Below are 24,518 nucleotides of genomic sequence, written 5' to 3'. Positions count from 1 at the left end.
ACTTAAAATCTCTGGGCCTCACTTTCTTTATCTAGAAAATGAGGGAATTAAATTAGGTGAGTTCTAAGCTCCCTTCTAGCTCTATAATCTATAATCCTATGAAATTTCAGGTAGTCCAAGAATCCGTGAACCTTAAAGCTGGAGAAGACTATAGAGACTGATTCAAGCTATACCTGAGTAGGAATTCCATCTGTAAAATCCCTGACAGGTTATCATCCCATCCCTGCTTCTGTATTTCAAGTGATGGAGGGGCAGCTAAGTGGCTCAGTGAATAGAGCACTGGCCCTGGAGTCAAGAGGACCTGAGTTCAAATCTGGCCTCATACACTCGACGCACTTACTAGCTGTGTGACCTTGGGCAAGTCACTTAACCCCAATTGCCCTGCCTTCCCCCCCTCCAAAAAAAGAAACCAAACAAATCAAGTGATGGAGTACTAAGCGCTCCCTCTGGCAGTCTATTTCACTTTGAGACAACCTTAAGTGTTAGGAAGCCTTCTCATATCTCAGTGTCTATTAAAGAAGCATTTATCAAGTGCTTCACATTAAGTGAAGATACAAAGAAAAAGAAAATCCTTGCCTTCAAGGAGCTTTATATCCTCATGGAGGGAGAAAATACATACATAAATAGGTATATGCAAGATAAAACAGATACAAAGTAACCTTAGCTGCACCAGCTGCTGAAGGAGAAAGAGGAAAAAGCCTCCTACAGAAGGTAGTTTTGAGCTGAGTCTCGAAAGGACTACTGGAATCCCCAGTAGTCTGGGGTATAGTCCTGGAAGTGTTCTGGGAAGGAGATGTGAGAACAGAGCAGAGCATCCCAGGAATGAGAGACAGACACTGGAAAGGCAAGGAAGTGGAAGATTGACTGTCTATCATGTATACAGAAGAGAAAGCAGGCCAGTGTAGCTAAACTGAAAAGTTCATGAAGCATAGCAATGTGTAAGTAGACTAGAAAAACAGGAAGGCACTAGGTTGTGGATAACTTGAAATGCCAGACAGTGGAGTTTGGTTTTGGTCCTAGAGCTAAAGAGAAGCCAATGGAGATTATTGAGCTCAGGGGTAAAGGTGGTAGTGTGTCTGTGTGTGTGATGTGATCCAATCTATACTTTAGGAAAATCACTTTGGCAGATGAATGGAGACTAAATTATAGTGTGGAGAGATTTGAACCAAAGGAGACCAACATGTGGGTAAGTGCAAGTGAGTGGTCAAAGATGATGCTGAGTTTGTGAACCTAGGGAATTGAAAGGATGTTGGTGTTGTCAGTAGTAATAAGAAACTTTGGAAGAGCAGTCAATTTGGGTGGAAAGATAAAAAGTTCTGTTTGGACACATTAAGTTTCAGAAGGCTATGGGATACCCAATTTGAAATGCCCATTAGGCAGATTAAAAGATAGAGAGGACCTTAGAGATGCTCTAACCCAATTCCTTGATTTTACAGTTGAAGAAATAGGAGCCCTTCTGAGATTAATCTGCCTCTTAGTTTTCCTGCTTCTTCACAGGGTTTGTCAACATCCACTAGCCTAACTGATTCTGGAGGTTACAGAACAGGTTTGGTTGCTCATAGAAATCCTCTGGGATCTGGAGGTTAATCCTTGTGGTTACATAGACCACAAGTCTGGCTTTAGGCATAGATGCAAGTCTGAGCCCTTTGGGGATGATTGGAAGAGAATGAAAGGCTCTAGTTCTTGGCCTTATTCTACTTATCACTTTTCATCAATGACCTGGATGAAGTCCAAGTACATACTTGGAGGATTAGATATACCTAGGGTATACGCATGTGGGGGACCCACAAAGGGAGCTTGTGTGGCCAGGGCATTGATGTGGAAGGGAATATCTGGCCCTCAGTCCTGCAGGTCATGGTTTCAACTCCACAGAAAATGATGCTCCCATGCCAGGTACCCCCTGGTGTCTCTCCCCACAGCTTTCCTACCTCTTTTTGTATGTTGTCTCCCCCAATCAAATTGTAAGCCCCTTGAAGACAAAGACTGTCTTTCTTTTTATCAATTGTATTCCCAGTGCTTAGCACAGCATCTGGCACATGATAAGCATTTAATATATGTTTATTGGATTGGTTTGGTCTGACGATGTCTTTTGGCAGTGCCATCATACTGCTCCCATTGAGCTCTCTTCCATGTTGTCTCATGGAACACACACTCTCTGCCAAGTCCTTGCTGAAGCTATTCCCTGCTGGTGCCTCATGGTGATGGCTGGATTGTACTCTGCTGGTCACATCATTGCTGCTAGGTCTGGCTCCAATGGTCACTGGCTAGGGAGTTTCTCTCTGATTTTAACATCTGAGTTCATTTGGAATCCTCAGCTGGGGTGCGATTTCTTTCCCATGAGAAGAAAATTGGTCTGATCATTTCTCTCTTTTGTGTAGAGCCCAGAGGCTTAATCTTCATCTCTTACAGAAAAGCAATGCTCTTCGCATATCTGGAAAAAGACTGAAGCAAAACTTAGCTGCTTTTATCTTTATTAAATAGAGTCTAGTTCCATAGCTTTCACTATGATTGGCTTTTGCTCCAGAAAAGGAGTCTTTACCTAAACTCTATTGGAAAACTGAAGATCCAGGCAACTAAGTCACATCTGAAGGAATTATATCTTTCTTTTGACCCTTTATCCTGCTCACCAGAGGTAAGTTTTCTGTTCCAAGCCTCCTTATGACTTGGGGTTAGAAAGTCCTCATAATTCCTACTTCCCTACAGGATTTGTCAGCATCCTCTAGCCCAGGGGATTCTGCTAGCTATGGACCAGGTTTGATTGCTCATAGAAATCCTCTGGGATCTGGAGGTTAATCCTTGTGGTTACATAGACCACAGGTCTAGCTTTAGGCTTAGATGGAGCAAGTCTCAGCTCTTTGAGAATGATTGGAAGAGAACAAATTTACTTAATTTTTTACTTAAGTTACTTAATTTCTCACAGCTAATGAGTCCTTTCTGGATGATTTTGGCAGCTGCACTTTCAAGGGCTGGGTGTGAGGCACAGAACTACCTTCCACCAACCTATATCCTTATCTTTATCAACCCTGAAATCCATTTTGGTCTCCCAGGCAAATGAATGGAAAGGAGAAGGCAATGAACAAAAGAACCTATCTAGAGACTCTTGGAGGTCTACTGCAATCCTTTGGTTGAAGTTCCTACCCTCGTTATATACGTGAGTATTAGAAAGCTTTGAGTTACCTTATACATACATAGTCTCACTTGAGCCTAACAGCAATGAGGTAGGTAATAAGGTAATTTATCTCTTTTCTTCAGATAAGGAAACTCAGAGACCCAGTCAAAGTAATTTCCTCATGGCCATATAGCTAGTGAGTATTGGAAATGGGATTCGAGTCTTCCTGACTCCAGGTACAGCAACCAATCAATCACGTTTGTGCTGGAACCAGCTCAGACTGACTCTGGTGATCCTATTGTTAAATGTTAGTGTGACATTTGTAACTCAGAAACTGGCAAAAGCTACAAAATAGGCCAGGATTTATTCTTTTGTTGATTGTCTAGACTTAAGAAAGAGGTGGATAAAATGTTAATAATGCAGATTAAACTTTAAAAGTGTGTTGTGTATACATCTTTCCTCCTAGAGAGCCTATTATTAAACATTTACCAGCATACCTCTGCTAGCCACCACACCAAGCTGCCTCTTATATGCAGGTATACTTAAAGACACAATAAGGAATTTGTAGACTGAGCTCTTGGGTTTCTGGTAAACTCTCCTAGCTCAGGAGGATAATCCAAAGTAGCTGGGATATTTTGGGAGGTTCTTGCTAAGGACTGCATGAGTACTGGGCTATGAAAGTGCTTGTGTTAGAAAGCACGTAGAAAATAATTGTTCTATACAGTCAGCATCTGGCCAGTGATGGCTAAATCTGAAGGAGACTACAGTCTAGAGACCTCTGCTACATCAAACAGAACACAGAACCAGGAGACTTACTGTTGGTATTTCAGAAGGTACAATAAATAGAAATAGAAAAATGGTTTGCTTAAGGTTCTTCCCATCAATAAGATTTTGAAGACTCTTAAAGTGAGATTCTGGCCTTCTCCAAGGACTTGGGGCTGACCCCTGCAGGCAATTACCAAAATCATCCAGAAAAGGCTCATTGGGCAATGAATAAGAATCTTTGGAGAGAAACCTCTGGGGAAAGAGGGTGTGGTCCAAGTTGTGATATGGGGTGAGGAAGCATGATGATTCAAGGCCGAGTTTGTGGGATAGCTAAATCTGAGAGCTAGGCAAAAGTCAGAAGGAGTTTTTAGTGAAACATTGAATATGAAGAATTCAAGGAAGCATGGGAAGACTTAGATGAACTGATTCAAAATAATGTAAGGAGAAACAGGAAAACAATAAACAAAATTACTACAATGTTGTAAGGGTTAAGAACAAACAACAAAAATCCAAAATTGGTCCCAAAGAAGAGATGAGAAAATGCTTCTCCCTCCCTTCTTGGCAAAGGTGGGAGATTATGGGTTTGTACCATTGCATGTAGTGTGACACTCTGTTGATGTGTTGGTTCATTTTTGTCGAATTGCTCTTCTTTCTCATTCTTTGGAATAGTCAAGTCAAGAAGCATTTATTAAGCACGTATGTGTCAGTCTCTCTGGGTAAATGAGGGGAGAAAGATATATAAGGAAATGGAGGCAAGTTAAAAATAAAATTAAATTAAAAATAAAATAAAGGAAAAATTAGCAACAGTTCACATCTGGGAAGGTCAACAGAGGGTAGGTTGGGGGAACTCACTATGAAGGAAGCAGCAGGCATCAGCAAAATCGTGGCTTGTCTCACACAACTTCTCCACCTGAGACAGTGAATGTTTGTGTTAGTGGCATGCTAGTCTCAACCCCTCCTCACTCCACTCATTCTCATTCCACTGAGTCAGCCTTGTGGTCATCCCAGACACTAAGAATGTGGCATCAAATTCCAAGTCAATAGAGCAGTGGTTCTAACACTAGGGCCTGTCACTGATTTCATCAGTGCTACTACTGAGTCACATTGACCTGACCAACAGCTAAAAGTTGAGGTTCAATCAATAGACTTCTACCGGACACAGGTCATGGGTGGAGAATATACGATAATCAGTGCCCAAGTGAATGGAATGGGGAAACTACAAGGGAGGAGGATGGATAGAAGTACTACATTACAACATTGCATTATGGGACATCTGAGAAATAGCATTTTGAGGTAGGCCATTTGAACTCAGTGCAATGAGACAGGAGAACTCTTTCTGAGCAAAAGGTTATATGCATTTTTTGAAAAATGGTCAACAGGCTCTATAAGCAATAGCTGTAGACAGAAATCAAAGAGCTTTTTCCTTCCTTCCTTCCTTCTTCCCTCCCTCCCTTCCTTCCTTCCTTCAATCTCTCCTTCCCTTCCTTCTTCCCTCCCTTCCTTCCTCCCTTCCATCCTTCTTTCCTTTCTTCCTTTCTTTTTGTTTTTGGTTACCTTAATTCCTTCTTTACTTCCTCCCCCCCGCCCCGCCCCAACTTCTATCAGGAAAAAGAAAAAAAAATCCCTTGTAACATACACAGTCAAGTAAAACAAATTCTCACATTGGTTGTACCCAAAATGCAGGCAAATCTGTAATCTTGAGTCCATCACTTCTCTGTCAACAGGTGGTTAGCATGCTTCCCCATCAGTTCTTTGGAATCACATTTGGTCATTGCAATGATCAGAGTTCAAAGTTGTTGTTTACAATATTGATATTAAATAAATTGTTCTGTTTCTGCTCACTTTAATCTGTCACAATTTATACAAGTCTCCCCAGGTTTCTCTTAACTCTCCCTTTCATAATTTTATATGGCACAATCATTATACTACATTAAAATTTCATAACTTGTTTAACCTCTCCCCAACAGATGGGCAACCCCTTAGCTTATAGTTCTTCGCTGATATGAAAAGAGATGCTACAAATATTTTTGTATATATGACTTCTTTTCTTCATTCTTTGACTTTTGGAGCATGAGGAGTATAGGACTAGAAGTGGTAGAACTAGCTGGGTCAAAATATAGGTACAGTTCAGGGACTTTGGGAGCAATCACCGCACTGGCCCTCAGTTTCATCTGTTAGATGGAGAGATTGGACTACCCGACCTCTGTTGTTCCTTCTAGCTCTAAATCTATGAAACAATGAAATAAAATATCCTGGATACGAGTTAAGACTAACCACTTATCTCAGATATTTAGAACACTCTGGAATGCTCTCTCTTAAAAGAAAGATAGAGACAGAGGCAGAAAAAGGGAGACTAGTGAGTCATTTGAAGTACCGAATCTCAAAAAATTCAGATACAATAATATACACTTGACACTAAACTATCCCGAGCATAATGCCATTTTCTTAACATGAGTCATAGTTGTTTGATGTTTGTTACCTCAGCATCATGATTACTAACCACTTTCATGGTTCCATAGCTACGACATTGTTGTGTCCAAGGTTAGTCAAGGTTTTCAACTGATATAATGCTGCCCTAGCTGGTTTTTGCTCCATAAAGTGCCTTTCCCTGACAGTCACCAGCTTTTGGCTTCTACTTTGAGAGGAAAACTTAAGCATTTATTTCATTTTATGGTTTGTTTAAATAAATCTTTTTTTTTCCTCCTTGTAGTAACTCTAATAGTAGAAACAGGAAGCATCCTGTGTAATGACACAGGAGCAGCTGCCCCGGGCAAGCCTTGGGCCTCCACCTTGGGCATCTTTGGGCCTCCACTCTCCCATCCAGCTACCCCATTTCTTAAAGGGACTGAAGAAAATGTGACTCTGGAATTTTTCATTAAAAAGTGAAGTCCTTAAGCCCTTAAAAGCAAGCATTTTCAGAACAAAGTCCTAAAGATTACATGTTTTTATTTCATTTTCAGAATTTTATTTCATTGAATTAATCCCATATTTAAGCAAACAAGGCCATCAGTCAACCAGATAACCACTTATATTTATATATATGTATGTATGTACATATGTATGTATGTATGTATATACTCATCCTCTGCAAGAAGCCTTTTCCTCCCTGGTAGTGCCTTTCCTCTGAGATTACCTCCTATATATACTATTGATATCTTTTATCTACATAGTACATGGTTATTTGAAATTTGTCTTCACTATTAGAATGTAAACTCCTTTGAGAGCAGGAACCATGTTTTTGCTTTTCTTTGCGTCCCTAGTGCTAATAATAGTGCCCCATAGAAACGTAAAATTTTAATAAATACTTATGGTTTTTCTCTTTTGTTACAGGCACTGTGCTTTGAACTAGAGATGCACAAACAAAAGTCAGTCTTTGCCTTGAAGGAGTTTACGTTACATAGGTGGTGTGTTATGGTGGAAAGAATACTGAACATGGAGTCATAAGTATTTAGTTTTTTTCTGAATTGAATCATTACATTTAACCATTATGTATCTTGGAGTTTACAACCTTGGGTTTTTTTCTGTTGGAATCTCATTTTCTATATTCAGAAGCTCTAGGCTCTTCTATTCTATTATTTCTTTTGTTATGGTAATATGTATTTTGTTCCGTTGTGTTTTTTCTGGGAGACCTGTGATCCTTAGGTTGCCTCTGCACATCCTGTCTTTGAGGGCAGCATGCTTTCCTTGCATAGTGAATATAATTTCTTTTAGCATCATTGTTTTTTGCTTTTCTTCTTCTAGATTGTCCCTCACTTTTGTGTATCTGCATTCCAAATCTATAATTCTTTCCTTTGTTTCTTTGGTGAGACTTACCATTGCAGATTCAAGTTTTTTTTTCTATTTTGTTCATTATTTTTGCTGTGCAGGACATAAATTCTGCTCTCATAATTCTCATTTCTCTTTTACACCACTCAGGAATAACATTAGTTCCAAGTTCTCCTCAAATTCCACCAGGTCCTCTTCTCTCATCATGTGTTGGGCCATTTCCTCCTTTTCTTCAGTATTATTCTAATACCCAAATTCATTTATTAGATCTGGAGGCCATATTTCCTTCTGTTGTTACTATTTTTCCTGTTGATTTATTTGTTTATATTCAAGGTCTCTGAGTTTTTTTCTTCCTGAAATCTTTGGTATTTTCAATCTTCCTTTATTTTCCTTATCACTAACTTCCAGACTCCCCTCTTCTCTGTGATTTCCTTGAGAGCTGGATCTCAAAATGTCTGAGCCACCTCTTACACTGGGCATTTAATATTCACCAGCCTAGGTCTCTGCTCCAATTGACTTTTGGGTGGTCAGAACTGACCCCTGCTGGATGTTCTGCTTTTTCCCTCAGACTCAGTGGAGTGTTTCACACTCCATCTCACACACACACACACATTTGGTGTCATATCCAAATCCCTCTGTTCCTCAGTTCTCTGGCTTGATACCAACAGTTCAGAGCCTGCCTTCCTCAGCATTGGCAATACAGAACTTTGCAGTACTGGTGCTTCTGGGTTGCTGCCCCTGGCAGACTTTTGCTCCTGAAAGCCTAGGGCCAAGATAGCTGTTGAGGTTCTAGCAAACTTCTGCAGCTTAAAGCCAGGGCCTGCAGAGCACCAGAAAGAGGGAGAAAGGAGCAGGGTGCAGGGGAGGGTTTTGATGTAAGCTTTTATCATGTCCTTTTGTCTGCTAATGCAATCTTTCTGCTGGTGGTATGGGAGGTGAGGGAAGGACATTGAATGGGCTCAGGGTCAGTAAGTGTCAGTTTTGGCATTGAGAGTAATTTTTAACCTCCTTTTACATCCTGCCTGTCCTAGACCATGGAAACAGTTGAAATTGCTTTATCTTTTGGTCAATAATTGCTGTTTGGAAGAGGTTTGAGAGGTTGTAGGGACTGAAGGAAATGTCTAGTCCACCATCTTGTTGCTCACTTTCACCCAAAAGTCTCCAAGCATTTAGTTCTTTTTGTAACTCTCTCAGCTGTGTGAACATGGGCACATCATTTAACTTGTCTGAGCATCAGTTTGCACATTTATAAGATGAGTACAATAACGTTTGCACTATGTATTTCATAAGGTTTTGAGGAAAGTGTTTTGCAAACCTGTCAACCTATTTTGGCAACCATTTTGTAGAGGTGACCTGAGAAGGCAAGTAGAAAGGAAATAAGTATAGTATTTGTTGGGTTCCATGAAATGGTATGAAATGGAATGGAATTAAAGGGTTAGCTAAGTGCAGGCAAGCTTTCCTGGACCCTGTTCCTGTCCTTACCATCTCTCTGTGTAGATATGAGAAAGGGGAAACAATCACTTAGTAAGCAACTTCTATGTGCCAGGTACTATGCTTGACAAATACTATCTCATTTGATCCTCGCAACAACCCTGGGAAATAGGTGCTGTATTACCCCCTTTTTACAGATGAGGAAACTGAGTCAGACAGAGATTAAGTGTCTTGCTTGGGGACACACAGCTAGTAAGTGTCTAGGCTGGATTTGAACTCAGGTCTTCCTGAGTCTAGGACCATCACTCTATCCTCTGTGCTTCCTAGCTGGTAGCTAGATGGAGGGGGTAGATATTCTCATCCCTTATTTTATAAATACGAAAACGAAGGCACAAAGAAGTATAATATCTTGTGTAGCATCACAAAGAAAGTCCGTCACATGTCCAGGGATAGAACCTAGCTTTTTGGATTCCTAGTTCCCATGGTCTTTGCTCACTTTAGTGCTAAAGAAGCATCTTCATTTTAAAATTTGGTAGCACCAGTCAGGGGTTGCTAGGTCATGCATGTCCTTTAGGAAGAGGCCAGAGCTCCCATCTCCTGTACAGGGCCAGAGTGTATACCCAGACCCATGGAAAGTTCTCCAGTATACTCCTACTACACTTGCAGATAGTTCCAATAAGTTAGCTCATTGCTGGAGCTGAGGTCAATTATGAGAAATGTGCAAAGGCTTCCATACCAGAGAGTTGTACTTTTTTCTCCTTGTCATTCTCTCCAAAGCACAGATTTCATTCAGAGAAATGATGAATGCAGGAGCTCTACTTTTTCCTCTTAATGGCTAGAAAAAATAATAAAACCCAAAGGAAAGAAAACACTTAAAATACTAGTGAGACAAATGAATTCCCTTTTGGTTTCTGACTTTGGGAAGAGAACACGTCAATGGAGGGATCCCATGTTGTGTCCCACCATTTGAAGTCCTCCCAAGAAAAGCTGTAGATTTGATTTATGACACCACCCTAAGGAACAAAGGTCAGGGTACAAGTGAAGGCAACTCCACAGCCTCATCAGGGCTGCCTGCAAATAGACATTGTGTGTTTTGAAAGCTGCTTGTAACTGCACGTTCTTGACACACATGCCAGAAAACTCTTACAGCACTTTCCTGCGAGATACCCAGGCCCTGGGGAAGTCCCTTCTTTCCGGCTCTCCAGCTCTTTCAGTGTGATAGAATCATCAGGAAAGGAACAGAGCCTAGGAAAATGTGCCTGCCCTTAGCTCACCCCTTGATCTCACCGTTCCATTCATTCAATTCAGCCAAGACTGGGCTAAATTCCTGATTCGGAGCTGAACGGTTTCCCTGAGACACAGAAGTAGCCATAGCCCTCTCTGGAGGAAAATATGGCAAGGATCTGCCCTTACCCTCCACCATTTGACTGCCAATCCTAGGGACATTTAGGCAAAGAATGGGGCAGCATGATGTACTATCTGGCCTGATGTCCATAAAACCAGATTAGGAAATCCTGTTGACTCATATGGTTGGGAATTTGGGGTTCTCATGATTTCTCAGCAAAGAACTATAAATAAATCTGCAAACTCTGAATGAGAATAACTTGTTAATCCAATTTTACACATGTGTGGGGGTGGGATAGGGCTTTTCTAAATTCTAAGAAAAAAAGGTCTTTAGATTATAATGCATAGAGAAGCAGTATGATATAGAAATGGCTTTGCATTTAAGAGCCTGAATTTGAAACACAGGTCTGCTGCTTATACTGGTTGTATGATCTTGGGAAATTCTCTGCACCTCAGTTTCTCTATCTGTAAAATGGGCAGCAGAACAGTAAATAGAGAAACATCCCCTAAATCAGGAAAATCTGGTTCAAATCAAGCCTCTGACACATACTAGTAGTGAGATTATGGGCAAGGCAAATAACCTCTCAGTGCCTCAGGCAACTCCCTAAGACTTCAAATTACACAATTATTGCTGCTCTTCATTGGCAAGAGTTCTTTCAGGGAGAGTTCCCTATACCAGAGGCATCAAATTTATAGCCTGCTGGCCACAAGCAGCTGGCAAAACTCCATAGTGAAGCCTGAACCAGAATAAAATGTAACTGGGAAATATTCAACAAAATAAATAACAATACAACACAACATAGATAATGTTAATTTGTGCCTTTTTAAGTCAATCAGCCCAGGCAGGGATCTGTTTCTATTTGAATTTGACCCCACAGCATCAATGACATCACATGTCTGGGCCCAAAACAAAATAAAACAAGATTTGAAGAGGATACTAATACTTGCCCTGCCCACTTTTCAAGAGTATGACAAATGTGGTAAGATACGTAACTAGTGCTGTGTTCACAAGACATTAGAAAGTCCTCCTTTCGGTCTATAGTCCCACTAAGTGGGCTACTTGTGGTTCCCAATGAAAGAAATTATTATTAATAACCAATATCGTTGGGAGATTCAGAACTCTCTCCTTCTTCCAAATTCTTGATTTTAAAAAATCCAGTCTCTAGAAGGACATTACTGATAGTGAGATTGAATTAACTCTCCTCCACTTTGGTCAGACCCCACCCAAACTTACAAGGAATTTAATCTAAGGCGGGGAAGCCCATTGTGTTCTACTCAAGTTTGGGTGGAGACAGATCCTTTTGTCTAACTAGGTCAAGGCTGGGAGTGGTCTGGTAGGGAGATAGTTTCTCATCCCTTCATTGAACACCTACTCTTTGGAGGGTATAGTGCGAGTCCACCATAATTATTGTCTCTGGTCTAAAAGAGATAGCCAAGTAACTACCCTTTTATTAATAACCTGTTGGCCTTATTAAGAAAATGATTAAATTACCCAGAAACTTTGTCTCTCAAACCTTTTTAATTGTCGCACCATACACAACATTCTACCTATATCTCCCTGCCTTTGAGCTCTCCATCTCCCCTGCCTGGAATTCACTCCCTCCTCATCTTCAACCTCTTAGAAACCTTATCTTTTTTCAAAACTTAACTCAAGGACCACCTCTTATAAGACATAATCACAGATCAGAACTTGACTTTTAAAGGTAGTCTCTTCTCATCTGCCTTCTCTTAAACTTGTTCCACTACTTGGCTACTTCATACATTGATAGAACCCTCTGCCCTTGTAGCCTTTCCCTCTGATTGGTTGGTTCTTCCCCGACCCTCCATTTTAAGAAAGATGCCTAGGCTATTCATGTCTTCATTTTCTCCAGGCTATCCTCCTGACCACCTACCACCCCAGGACTTTCTCTACCATGTTCCCTCCCCCTGTTTTCTCTTCCCACCTCCATTTTCATCTTACCTTTATATATTGATTTCTCATACAAGAAATGTAAGTTTCTTCAGGACAAGGGCTGTCTTCCTGATTGTATTCTCCACACTTAGCATAGTGCCTGGCACATAGAAAGTGCTAAAAAAAATGCTTTTTCACTTGACTTAACTTTGTTGATTTCTGAACTGCTTACGGGCCCTCTCATCACTTTGCATCTACTCTATATATTTTGTTTTTAATTATGTGTGTATATACAAGTTGTTTCCCCTTACATGATGTAAATTCTTTGTGTCCCCAATGAATAGCAAGGTGCCAGAACCTTAATAAGCATTCATCTTGGTAAATGCTTCTTAATTGAATGATGGCACTAAATAAAACACTTTAGAACCACAAAACACCATGCAAATGTCAATTATTGTTAGGAGTAAGAGATTCTCTCTTAATTCAGACCTATTACCCTGTGAAAGAAATGCAGAGTTTTCTAAAAAGGAATTTTTTTTTCAAGCAGTCTCTTCAGAACCACGTAGGAAACATTATCATCAGTCTTGTGGATATGAGGATACATCTTGAGGATACATTGAATTGTGATAGGAGTCTGATGCCCAAATGCTAAGAAATTCTTGCATCTTTAGGATTCTGGCTAATTTCAGTTTAAAGAAACTTTATGGAGACTCTGTGTGTAGTGAGCACTGAGGAGTGTACAAACCAAGGCCCATGACAGTGCCTGGGGCCTTGATGGGCTGACAATCTTGTTGGGGACACTAGCCTGGAAGGTACAGATTCCATGGCCAGTGGGAACGTAAAGACTATTAATAAGAACTTACGGCTAGGTTTCGATTAGTGATAATAAGGAATCATTCCCCTGAAGTTGCTACATTATTTGAATTAACACTGCATATGTCTATAGGCTGGAAAAGTGACCATATTTACATAATCAAAACTTCAAATATTTGAATTCAAATACGTGTAACCAAGGATTCGTCATTTGCATTAATCAGAACCTAGCTGACTATCAACAGACTCAGGGATAAAGGAAGCCAGGATTGATTATTTTCATTTTCTGAGTCATTGTCCCTATGGTTTTCTAGAGAGGGAAAATTTACATCATTAGCCTACTGTACTCGGCCCTGGTTCATAGAGTTAAATTTTCAGAGACTCCAAATGTGATGGTTCAGGAGATGGGATAAGGTAGAAAAAGAATGACTAGAAGTGCTATTGGAGTATTTCCCATTCCGAGCTATTTCTGTTTCTGGGTTGCTAGGTGTCCACATAAAATATCTTCACCATGGAAAGAAGTCATACAAATTTTGCTCAATTTTTTTTTCAGCTATTGCAAAAGTCAGTCCAAAAAAAGGAGAAAGAAAGTGGAGCTAAAAAAGACATACTCTTAATTCATAAATTCAGAAGTGGTAATTTATTAGCATTCATGTCAGAGTTCCATGACCACTGACTGCAACAGTCCTGAGACATCTGGCATAGCCACCTAAAAGAATAATGAAGTGTTCAGAATGCATTGTCAAGGACACAGCTGTGACCTTGCGATGTGGAGTCATCATCAAATAAGCCTTTGGGCATATGTTATGCCTTCCAACTCTAAGTCTCTAGTCCTGTAGTCTTTAAGATCTCCAGGTGCTTGGAGTACAATCCATTTCAAGAGGCTACCTCCAGGGACTCACACAACACAAAAGAATACAGAAACAGGCACGCTTGGAAAACTTGGGTAATCAGACTGCCCAGAGCCACTTTGCTTTGCCACAAAAAGGTTGCCTCTGGCTCCATTGCTCTTCCTCCCCCCAGTATAATCTCTCTAGCATTATGAAGAGGAACCAGGTTAGAAATAGCAGCCCAGAAGCCTGAACTATCTCTGGCTTTATGAACTGGCTGAAGGCAGCTTCAGAGGGGAAAAGGGAAGCCAATGTTCTCATTAGGGTTATTGGTAACAGCTGCTGATCAATCTCCTGGGCTTCTAGAGTGTGGTAACAATTCTAAGTCCAGAACTTATTTGTCAATGACTGGGGCAGCAGTGGTCCTGAGTTCTTCCAACCCATTAAATCGCAACCAAGGGAAACATTCCTTTAGACTACCGAGATGCCAGATGCAACCTTTATTCAGCAGGAAAGAGAAGAAGGCTCCTTCAAGAGGATTTTAGTCCGAAGGACAAGTTAAAACATTAAGCATGCTTTACCTCTGAAGTTTCCTCATTGTGCATTCTCTGCACAGTTTCGTTTCATTTAATCATCTTTTAAACATTCTCAACAATTCAATTGGGCATTTATTTAGTACCTGCTCTGTATAGGATCCTGAGGAAAGAGAGATGCAATGAGGCACAGCTCCTGCCCTCAAAGAGATTACAATCAAATAGAAAAGATTAGAAAGAGGCCTTGTGGTGCAATGCAAAGAACATTGGATTTCCATTCAGAATTCTTGAATTTAAATCCTGGTTTGTTACTTATAAGTTATTTCATCTTAGGCAACTCACTTGGACCGTCCAGGCTTCAGTTTCCTCACTGAAAAAGGAAAAGACTGGACTAGACAGTAGTTAAAGTCCCTGGAAGGTCTGCACCCAACCCTTGAACCTGATTTGATACATCCATGGATCTTATCAATGTAGTGTTGCTAGCCATCCTGACCTTCTTATCCTGTACCATCTTTGTCCACATCTTCCTGTACACTCTCCACAGGGGTTGTTCACTCTGTCTGATTTTCTAAATCTCTCAATATTGCAGGGCAGTAAATCTCTCAATATTAAGGGAGGTATATGGTGCAGGGGACAGACCACTGGGCATAGAGTCAGGAAGACTTGAGTTCAAAACTCATCTAAGATACTTACTAGCTGTGTAACCTTGGACAAATTACTTAACCTCTGTGTGTCTCAGTTTCCTTAACTGTAAAATAAGGAAAATAATAACATCTACTACCAGGGTTCTTATGAGGATCAAATAAGAAATTATTTGTAAATTGCTCAGTACGATGCCTGGCACATAGTAGGTGCTTAATAAATGTTTGGGTGGGTGGGGGGTTGAAAACCAATGGAGCAAATGGGCTGTCCTTTAGTTATGCTTCCCTCTCATTATGTGACTGCCTCATCTCTTTTAACAGTCATGCATCTCTCTGATGATGCCTACATGCTGTTTGTCCTACACAATCCTTCATTGATGGTATGTTTCAGCTTATTCAGACCCACCATGAACCTCTTCATTGTTCTTTGGGTGATTCACAACTTTATTTCTTTTGAGGTTGAGGAATCTCGTGATTTGCAGTTATATAGACTCACTAGAGGAAGACTGATATTAAAAAGATAGTCCTTGGGTCATCAAAATTCGTATACATTTTCACAAAAGCAACCCAGCCCCTTCTTTTACTCCAATTCAGCTCTGAACCCAGTCCATCATAGATTCAAGATATGTAACATACCAGCTTTGTGGATTTTCCATTCAACGGCTGGTCATGATCCAGACAACAGGCATTTCTCCACTTATAGTTTACTTTTTCCTTGGTGAGCAGTAAGGCTGAATTTTGTTAAAATGATTATAGGTCTTGTTTAGTCATCTCTGAAATGGTACACGGCTTGAGGCAATTAGTACAGCATCATCAGCAAGCAGGAGAATCCAAAGGAGCCAATCAGCCCTAGGGAATCCTCCCCTTTGGACTCTGTGCTAGAACATGGACCATGTCAAAGGCAAATATCTCTGGTGAGCAGATGTCTCCCTGTTTTATGTCTGGCCTGATGGGGATAATTAGAAGGTCATAATAAACTAAGTTACCTCCTTAAGTCTTTTAAGAAGTCTTGTATCACTTTAACACAAGCACGGGGGACACCTTGTTGAAGGAGAACCTTCAATGCAGCATTAATAGCACCGTAATACCTGTGATGTGCTTAGCACAATGCCAGGCACATAGGTGCTTAATATACACTGTTATAATTATTATTATTATTATTATTACCAAATCAAGTGCCTTTTTAAAGTTGACAAACAATAAACATGGCAAGATCTTATAATCTCTACACCTTTCAGTCAGTTTCATGGCTGTAAAGATGTGGTCTGCTATAGTATATAACTTGTAAAAGTCTGTCTGTTCTCCTTTCCTATCTTCAAAGATTCCCTGAATTCACGTAAAGACTTTTCTCATAAAGCCTTTAAGAGTTAGGAAAGTAGGCATATACATCCACAATCACTAATGGCACTCTGTGGGCATTACTCTTTTTGGTAAAAATCATGATTTTTTTTTCAAGTGTTTGGTGGCCTTTCCTACTTTAGCTAGATTGAGAAACAGCCCCGCAACACTCTCCAAATGGTGTTGCCTCCAAAATAAACCCCCCTATTTGTGTACTTGGTCTGACACTGTTGCTCTTTTCAATTTCCTGTTTGCCATTTCTACTTCTTCATGTAGCACATCTGGGACCATGAAGTTAGAAGCCAAATGTGGTGACTCCAGTATCATTGATGCAGAGAAGGGTTTTGCTATAGTAATGTACACTTTTTTTTTTCCCATTTTCCATCTTTTTATTCACTTCCCTTCCACTTTCATGCTTAAATGCCCTCATGATCATCTGGCTTGTGGGTCCTATACCATTTCCATGCTGGGTTTCCCTCACATTTAGCAATCACTTGTCTCACTGCAGTGTGTACATTGTCAGAACATTAATTCACTGTGAAGTTGCAGGATGCCTCAAATGAGTCAGCAACATACAGATTCTGTGAAAAAAATGGGGTATGGGCAAAACCAACAAGATAGGAATCTAGGTATCACTAAGTTATTAAATTCTCCACACTAATAAGCACTGTGCAGAAGCGGGGGCTTTGTTAACTTATGCAAGGTGGGAAAATTTTGAAGAGGATTCACAGGGTGAGAAAGGACAAAAAGGTTTTAGAAAATTGGAGCTCAGCATGGAAGAAATTGGAAATGTTTTCCATGTTATGAAACAAAAGGATGATTGAATTATAGTCTTTAGATCTCTGAAGCATTATTATAAGGAGAGTGTTGATTAACAGTTCTCTCTATCCAGTGAAATTATCATTTGCTATTAAGTTCCTTGAGGAAAATAAATTATATCTACCTTACACCATTTGAGGAAGGAGAGATGGGGAGCTTCCCTCAGATGTTGATTGAACTAGCCCAGAACCTGAAGCTCAAGTACCCTGGCAATAGCAGTGTTCCCCAAACCCCTGACTCTGCTTCTAGTCGGGTTCTTACAGTCATTACAGTGAAGGAGGAGAAGAGGAACAATCATTGTGGAGAAAGGTTTCTCTGTCCTTGTTGCTGTGACCAGCACAAACCTCTGACCAAGTGCCACTGATGGGCAGTTAAGCCCAAGAGTCCCAGAAATAGCAGCACAGTCCAGACCACTGTCTCTGCTTTTAGCTCATCCTTGCCACTTCCCTACCTCCTCCCCACCCCTGTACTCCTGCTGTTACCTAGGGAATCAACCCTTGTGGAAGTATGACCTCTTTGCAGTATATGCCTAGCAGTGAAATCTCTGGGTCAGAGAACATGGGCATTTTAATTATTATATTTGCATAATTATAAGTTTCTTTCTGAAAAAAAATGTACTAATTCATAGCTCCACTAACAATGCTCTAGTGTTCCCATCTTCTAACTATCCCTTGAATATTGACTGTTCCCATCTGTAATCAGCTTTGGCAATTTGCTGTAAGTGTGAGGTGAAATCTCAAAGTTATTTTCATTTGTGTTTCTCTTATTAGTGATTTGTGGCATTATTTCTTGTGTTTGTTAATAGTCTGCTGTTAATAGCAATTCATCTTTCAGGAACTGTTTATTCATAATCTTCGAACACTCACCTATTGGGGAATGGCTTTTGATCTTACATTTCTGTTAGTTATTTATGTCTCTTGGACACCAAATCTTTACTTGAGAAATCTGATGCAAAATTTTTTTTTCTTATTTGACTACTTTCCTTCTTATACATTCATTTTGTTTGTGTGCAAACATTTTTCAATTACTTGCAATCAAAGTTATCTATTTCATCTTCAGTAATTGTCTTGTTTGGTTAAGAATACACTTCCCAGACTTCTGGGTCATGAGAGCAACAAGATGTAGGACTAAACATTTTCTCTGATCTCCACAAAGCTGTGAACTGTGGGCAGTGGGCCAAAAGACTAAAGAAAGAGCAAGCAGAACAAGACACCAAAATGGGATACTGTGGGTGGGTGGGTGGGTAGGGGGTGAAGCTGTGTAGATTCTACCAAGCCTGAGGAAAAGAGCACAGAAGCTAGCAGAAGCCAGTTCTGACAACCCAAAAGTCAACCAGGGCAGAGACTTAAGTTGGTGAACTGTGAATTGCTCAGCATGGAAAGAGGCTGAGACTCCATAAGATACAACCTCCAAAGAAAGCATTGTCAGAGGGAAGAGAGTCAGAAAGTGAATGATAGAGACAATAAGGTGGAGGTGGGAGGGGGGAAGGGAGAGAGAGAGACTAATATTACCAAAGATTTCAGGAAGAAGAAAACATAAAGAGCTTGAACATAAGCAAATAAATCAACAGAAAAAAAAAACCCAGTAACTGAAGAAAATATAACCTTCATATCTAGTAACCATATCAGGCATCTATGAATGTGTGTGTGTATGTGTGTGTGTACATGCATGCATTATGTATTTGTCGATTAGTCATTTCTGACTCTTCATGAACCAATTTGGGGTTTTCTTGGTGAAAATACTAGAGTGGTTTTCCATTTCCTTCTCCAGCTCATTTTACAGATGAGGAAACTAAGGTAGACAGGGTTAGGTGACTTTCCCAGGGTCATACAGCTAGTAAGTATCTGAAGCCAGATTTGCACTCAGTTCTTCCTGACTCCAGGGCTGGCACTCTATCCATTGTGCCACATAGCTGCCCCCTATGAATAAATACTACAAAACAAAGGAAAATGATACAACACTTGATGAGACAGAGAAACCTGTGGAATTTGAGTAGAACATGGAATTATAAGACATTATTCTTAAGTGTTCAAAAGAGAAATGAGAGTCATGAGAGGAGAATTTATGCCCTGGACAGCAAAAATAATGGACAGAACAGAAAAACCGGAATGTGCAATGACAAGTTGCAGCAACGAAACAAAAGAGAGAACAGCAGATTGGGAATACAAATACACGGAAGTGAAGGACAGCATAAAAAGAAAATGCTTACTAAGGATCACAGGTCTTCCAAAAGAACAAAAAATCTCATCACCATAATGAAGGAAATAATAAGAATAGCTCACAATTTCTGAACATAGAAAATGAAATTCCAATTGAAAGAATTCACAGATCACCTCCAGAAAAAAATCCAAAGCTGTGAACTCCAAGACACATAGTGGTTAAATTTAACAATTCAATTCAGAAATCACAAGTTTTGAGAGCAATAAAGAGAAAGACCTTCAAATTAAAAAAAAAGGCATTTGAATATTTGACTAGTGATTATATTGACTTCTGCACTCACTAAAACATGTAAGAGAGATAATTCCAATAATGTGTTCCAAAGAGCAATGGAAGTCAGGATGTAACCCTACCCTGAAAATCTGACCTTAACATTACATGAAAAGTGATGGATGTTTAATAATAAATAAAACTTTGAAACTTTTTTAGAAAGAAAACCAGAACTGAAGTGATTATTTGCTTCTTGAACATCCCAAACAACAGGAATGCAATAAGAGAGAATAAATACAACAAGCAAGGACAGCAACAGCAAAGCAGCAACAGAGAGACTGGTAAGATATTTCTTTGTAAATGTTTTTTTGGGGGTGGGGGGCAGGGCAATTGGGGTCAAGTGACTTGCCCAAGGTCACACAGCTAGTACATGTGTCAAGTGTCTGAGGCCAGATTTGAACTCAGGTCCTCCTGACTCCAGGGCCGGTGCTCTACTCACTGTGCCACCTAGCTGCCCTCTTCTTTGTAAATGTACAGAAGGAACAGGAGTGAAGGCAGAAGTCTGACAGAGGTAATAATTTAGAGGCAGAGAGGGGCCATTATGGACAGAATCTGGTGACTGGCTACAGGTGAACTCAATGTGTTTTTGTAGGACTACATTACAACATGGAAGGGTACATGAAAGGGAGGAGTGGAGAAAACAATAGAGAGAAGTATGCAATGTGGTCAAGTCAAGGGCTAGCAATGAGACAGGCTCATTAATACATGGCTGATATAAATTATATAAATTAGTCCAACCATTATGGAAGTAAATTTTGAGTTCTGAAAGGGCACTAAGCTATTCATTCCCTTCGCACCAGAGATCCCTCTACTAGAGATATATTCTGAGTGGGGCAAACACAGTAAGGCCTCATATACACCTAAATATTCATATCAGCACTTATTGGGGGTAACAAAGAAATACAAAGTGAGAGCTCATTGATGGAGAAATAGCTAAATATTTTGCAGTATTTGAATGTAATGGAATAACACTATGGTGTATGAATCAAGGACTATGAGGAATTCTGAGATTTGGGAAGCCTTCTAAGAACTGCTGCAAAATGAAACAACCAGAGACAGGGAAACAATACACACCACGACAACAGTATAAAAGGGAAGAGCAATCAGACACTATGAGACTAAAATGACCTATCATGGCTCTATAGAAGAATAGAAAAAAAAGGTACTTCCCCCTCCCTTCATTGAAGAGGAGGGCACTTATAGTGACGCAATGCTGTCTGATGCAATTACTATGTTGGTTGATTTTGCCTTAACTGTTTTTGCTTTGATATAAAGGAGTGTTCCTGGGAGAAGAAGGAATCTATTCATAAATGACTATAATGTAAAACAAATCATCCAATTATTGGGGAATGACTAAGCAAATTGTTGTATACAAATGTAATAGAAAAGTACTGTGCTGTAAGAAATGATTATGAAGAAAAGAAAGAAGTATGAGAAACTCAGATTAACTTATGTAGAATGATATAAAAAGAACCAGGAAAACAATATAGAGTACCATTGCGCAGCGTTGGGGCTTAATGATATTTGTTGAATCCAATTATCCATCCCTCTCCGTCTTGCATCATCTGCAAATTCAATAAACACACTGTATATGACTTTCTCCAGGTTCTGTTCAGTAAAGGAAAAGAACGCTTCTGGCTGGAATGATGGGAGCAAGCAGTATGATTTGGGGGAAAGAGCCTTCCACTGGGAAATAGGGGATCAGGATTATGTTGCTGGCTCTATCGTTAACATTTTCGACCACCTTAGGCAAATTACTTGGCTTTCCTGGGACTTTGCAGCCTCACCTATCAAACCAAGGGGGTGGCTTCCTTTTTTCCAGTTTTGGTAGTTTATGAGCTTCTATGATTATAGAAGGGAGCCCGCCCCAAGTGAAGGAATAAGACAAGGCAGCAAGTGTGCTTACTATGTGCTACACACTGGGCTAAGTGTTAGGATACAAATACAAAAAAAAAAAGTCTCTTGCCCTCAAAGAGTTGACATTCTAATGGGGAAAGACAATATACAAAAGTAGCTGAAATGGATTGGGAGGTGGGAAAGGAATTATGAAGGTACCAGAGAAAAGAGCATGGTATCGAAGTACAGAAAGTCAGAAGTCCAGTGGGGAGGGGAATGAAGGTTGGTCAGCCTGAGCTCTTCTCCCAAATGGAGACTCACCAATGGGGACCCCAAATGGGTGAGATCACCAATGGGAGAAGGGGGTTGGCTGGATGAGAAGTTTCACTGTGAGAAAGCTGCAGGGCTGGTTGTATGTTCCAGGATGAGGAGGCCCCAGGCAAGACTGCACCTGAGGCATGGTATTAAAGTAAAGAAAAATCAGAAGCCCAGGTGGGAGGAGAATGGTCAGAGGAAAAGTACAAAAGGAAGGAATCCTGGAGGAATAGTGAAAATACTGATTTCTTTGGGTTAAAGAGCTTTCACAAGCATTCATCATAAGCCCTACTTTGTCAATTTTGCAGCTTAATTTAGCCTTGAAGAAAAAATCGTGTGGTTTCTCTGCTTCAGCAAGACAGTAGTTCCTTTCAGAAGCAACTCTTTAATAGAAATAGAGAAGTGTGTGAGTGCTTAGTTCTGTCAAATAAACAGTTTTGAAAGAATTAGTTCAGTTTTTACCTCAACACTTACCAAAAGCATCTGAAGAATTTAGCAAAGAATGGTCCAAAATAAGTCGGCTCATCAATGGCTTGCTTTAAAATAATATCTCCCATGACCCAGCGAGTGCTCCTGAAATGGACAGGTGGTTAAAAAGCTGAAGAGCAGTTGAGTTTGTAGGACTTCCATGTTGAGGGATGGGGAAGTGGTGGGAGCTCCATATGGGCAGCATTTCAGTCAAGTTGGGACTCTCTTACACTGGGTTCAATACAAAAACATTGGCCTTTACTTACCTTTCTCTATGATCTTGGTTTGGCATTTTCTCTTGCTATACCAGTGTCAAGCTAGAACCTTGGGCCAAATCTAATAAAATGAAATTTAATATAGATCAATCAATAAGCATTTATTATATGCTATTTACTATGTGCCAGGCACTGTGCTAGGCTCTGGGGATATAAAGATAGGAGAATATGAACTAAAGTCCACCAAGAAAGGCTGTAAAAGGTACTGGACGAAGGACATTGAGAAAAAGCTTGCTGATCTGATGAATGCCGAAGAGCGGAGAGATGTATCACTGAAGGACTGTATGAGGAGGCTCTTCTTTAATTTTGATAAAAATTACAGAGACTGGCAGACTGCTGTGGAGTGCATTGCTGTGTTTGATGTCTTATTATGCTTGGCTGACTATAGCCGAGGTGGTGATGGTCGTATGTGTTGTCCAGTAATCCACGTACCAGATGAGGATACTCAACCCTTCTTAAAGCTAAAAGGATCTCGACACCCATGCGCTACAAATAATTTTTTTGGTGATGACTTTATTCCTAATGACATTATGATAGGCTGTAAGGAAGAAGATTCAGAAGACAGTACCTGGGATGCTTATTGTGTGCTGGTTACTGGACCAAATATGGGAGGCAAGTCAACCCTCATGAGACAGGCTGGTCTTTTGGTTATAATGGCTCAGATAGGCTGTTACGTTCCTGCTGAAGTTTGTAGTTTCACCCCAGTTGATAGAGTGTTCACTAGATTAGGTGCTTCAGACAGAATAATGTCAGGTGAAAGTACCCTTTTTGTTGAAATGAATGAGACTGCCAGCATACTTCAGCGTGCAACAGAACGTTCCTTGGTGCTCATGATGAACTAGGTAGACACACTGCAACTTTTGATGGTACAGCTAGAGGAAATGCAGTTGTTAAAGAACTTGCCGAGACCATAAAGTGTTGTACTTTATTTTCTACACACTACCATTCATTAGTAGAGGATTACTCCCAAAATGTTGCTGTGTGCCTAGGACACATGGCATGCATGGTTGAAAATGAATGTGAAGACCCAAGCCAGGAAACCATTACCTTCCTCTATAAATTTACGAAAGGTGCTTGTCCTAAAAGCTATGGATTCAATGCAGCAAGGCTCACCTGTCTTCCTGAAGAGATTATTCAGAAAGGCCATAGGAAAGCAAAAGAATTTGAGAAGATGACCCAATCATTGAGACTATTTCGGGAAGTTTGCCTGGCTCTTGAAAATTCAGCTGCAGATGTCCAGGCTGTTTGCAAGTTGTTGACTTTGATCAAGGAAATGTAAGCTTCAGCGATTTCTGACAAAGGTGGTAAAATTCAGACACATTATGATCTAATAAACTTTATTTTTTAAAAATTAAGTTCAAGAAATCAATTTCACCAATGCCAGATGGAAGGGGCATAGCTAGACAGCAGTTAGGCAAAAGACTTAATGGGGGTTTCATGAACTACAAGTTCACAAAGAGCTAACGGTATGATATGACAGGCAAAAAGATTTATTCTGGATGGCATTAAGAGGTTTAGCATCCAGCCTCCCACGTCTGCCCAGTCAAGTCATTCTCGACTCCTCATTTTGCCTCCCTCCCCAACTAATTAGAATGAGCTGCTAAAGTTTTGGATTTTTACCTTCACACAGCATCATACAGCAACTTCTCTCTACTCCACTTTCATCACTGTCATCATTCAGGACCTCACCACATCTTGCCAGAACTATTGCAATAGCCTCCTGACTGGACTCCTTTTGCATCAAGTATCTCCCCTCTCTGACCCATCATCCACACAACTGCCAAAGCGACTTTCTTTAAGCATGAATCTGACCACGCCACTCCTCCACTCAGTTAACTGGCTCTCCATTATTTTTTAG

The 24,518-nt window shown here is 40.3% G+C and overlaps 1 pseudogene; it reads left to right on the top strand.

The window, feature by feature from the left end:
- Window positions 1–22,827: 22,827 nt before the first annotated feature.
- LOC118858339 lies at window positions 22,828–24,012 on the top strand (annotated as a pseudogene).
- The last annotated feature ends 506 nt before the right edge of the window (window positions 24,013–24,518 follow it).

The sequence above is a fragment of the Trichosurus vulpecula genome, chromosome 7 (assembly GCF_011100635.1).
Source record: "Trichosurus vulpecula isolate mTriVul1 chromosome 7, mTriVul1.pri, whole genome shotgun sequence".
NCBI classification, from domain to species: Eukaryota; Metazoa; Chordata; class Mammalia; order Diprotodontia; family Phalangeridae; genus Trichosurus; species Trichosurus vulpecula.
Note: the sequence above shows the minus strand (reverse complement) of the source record. Positions and strands in the feature narration are given on the sequence as shown.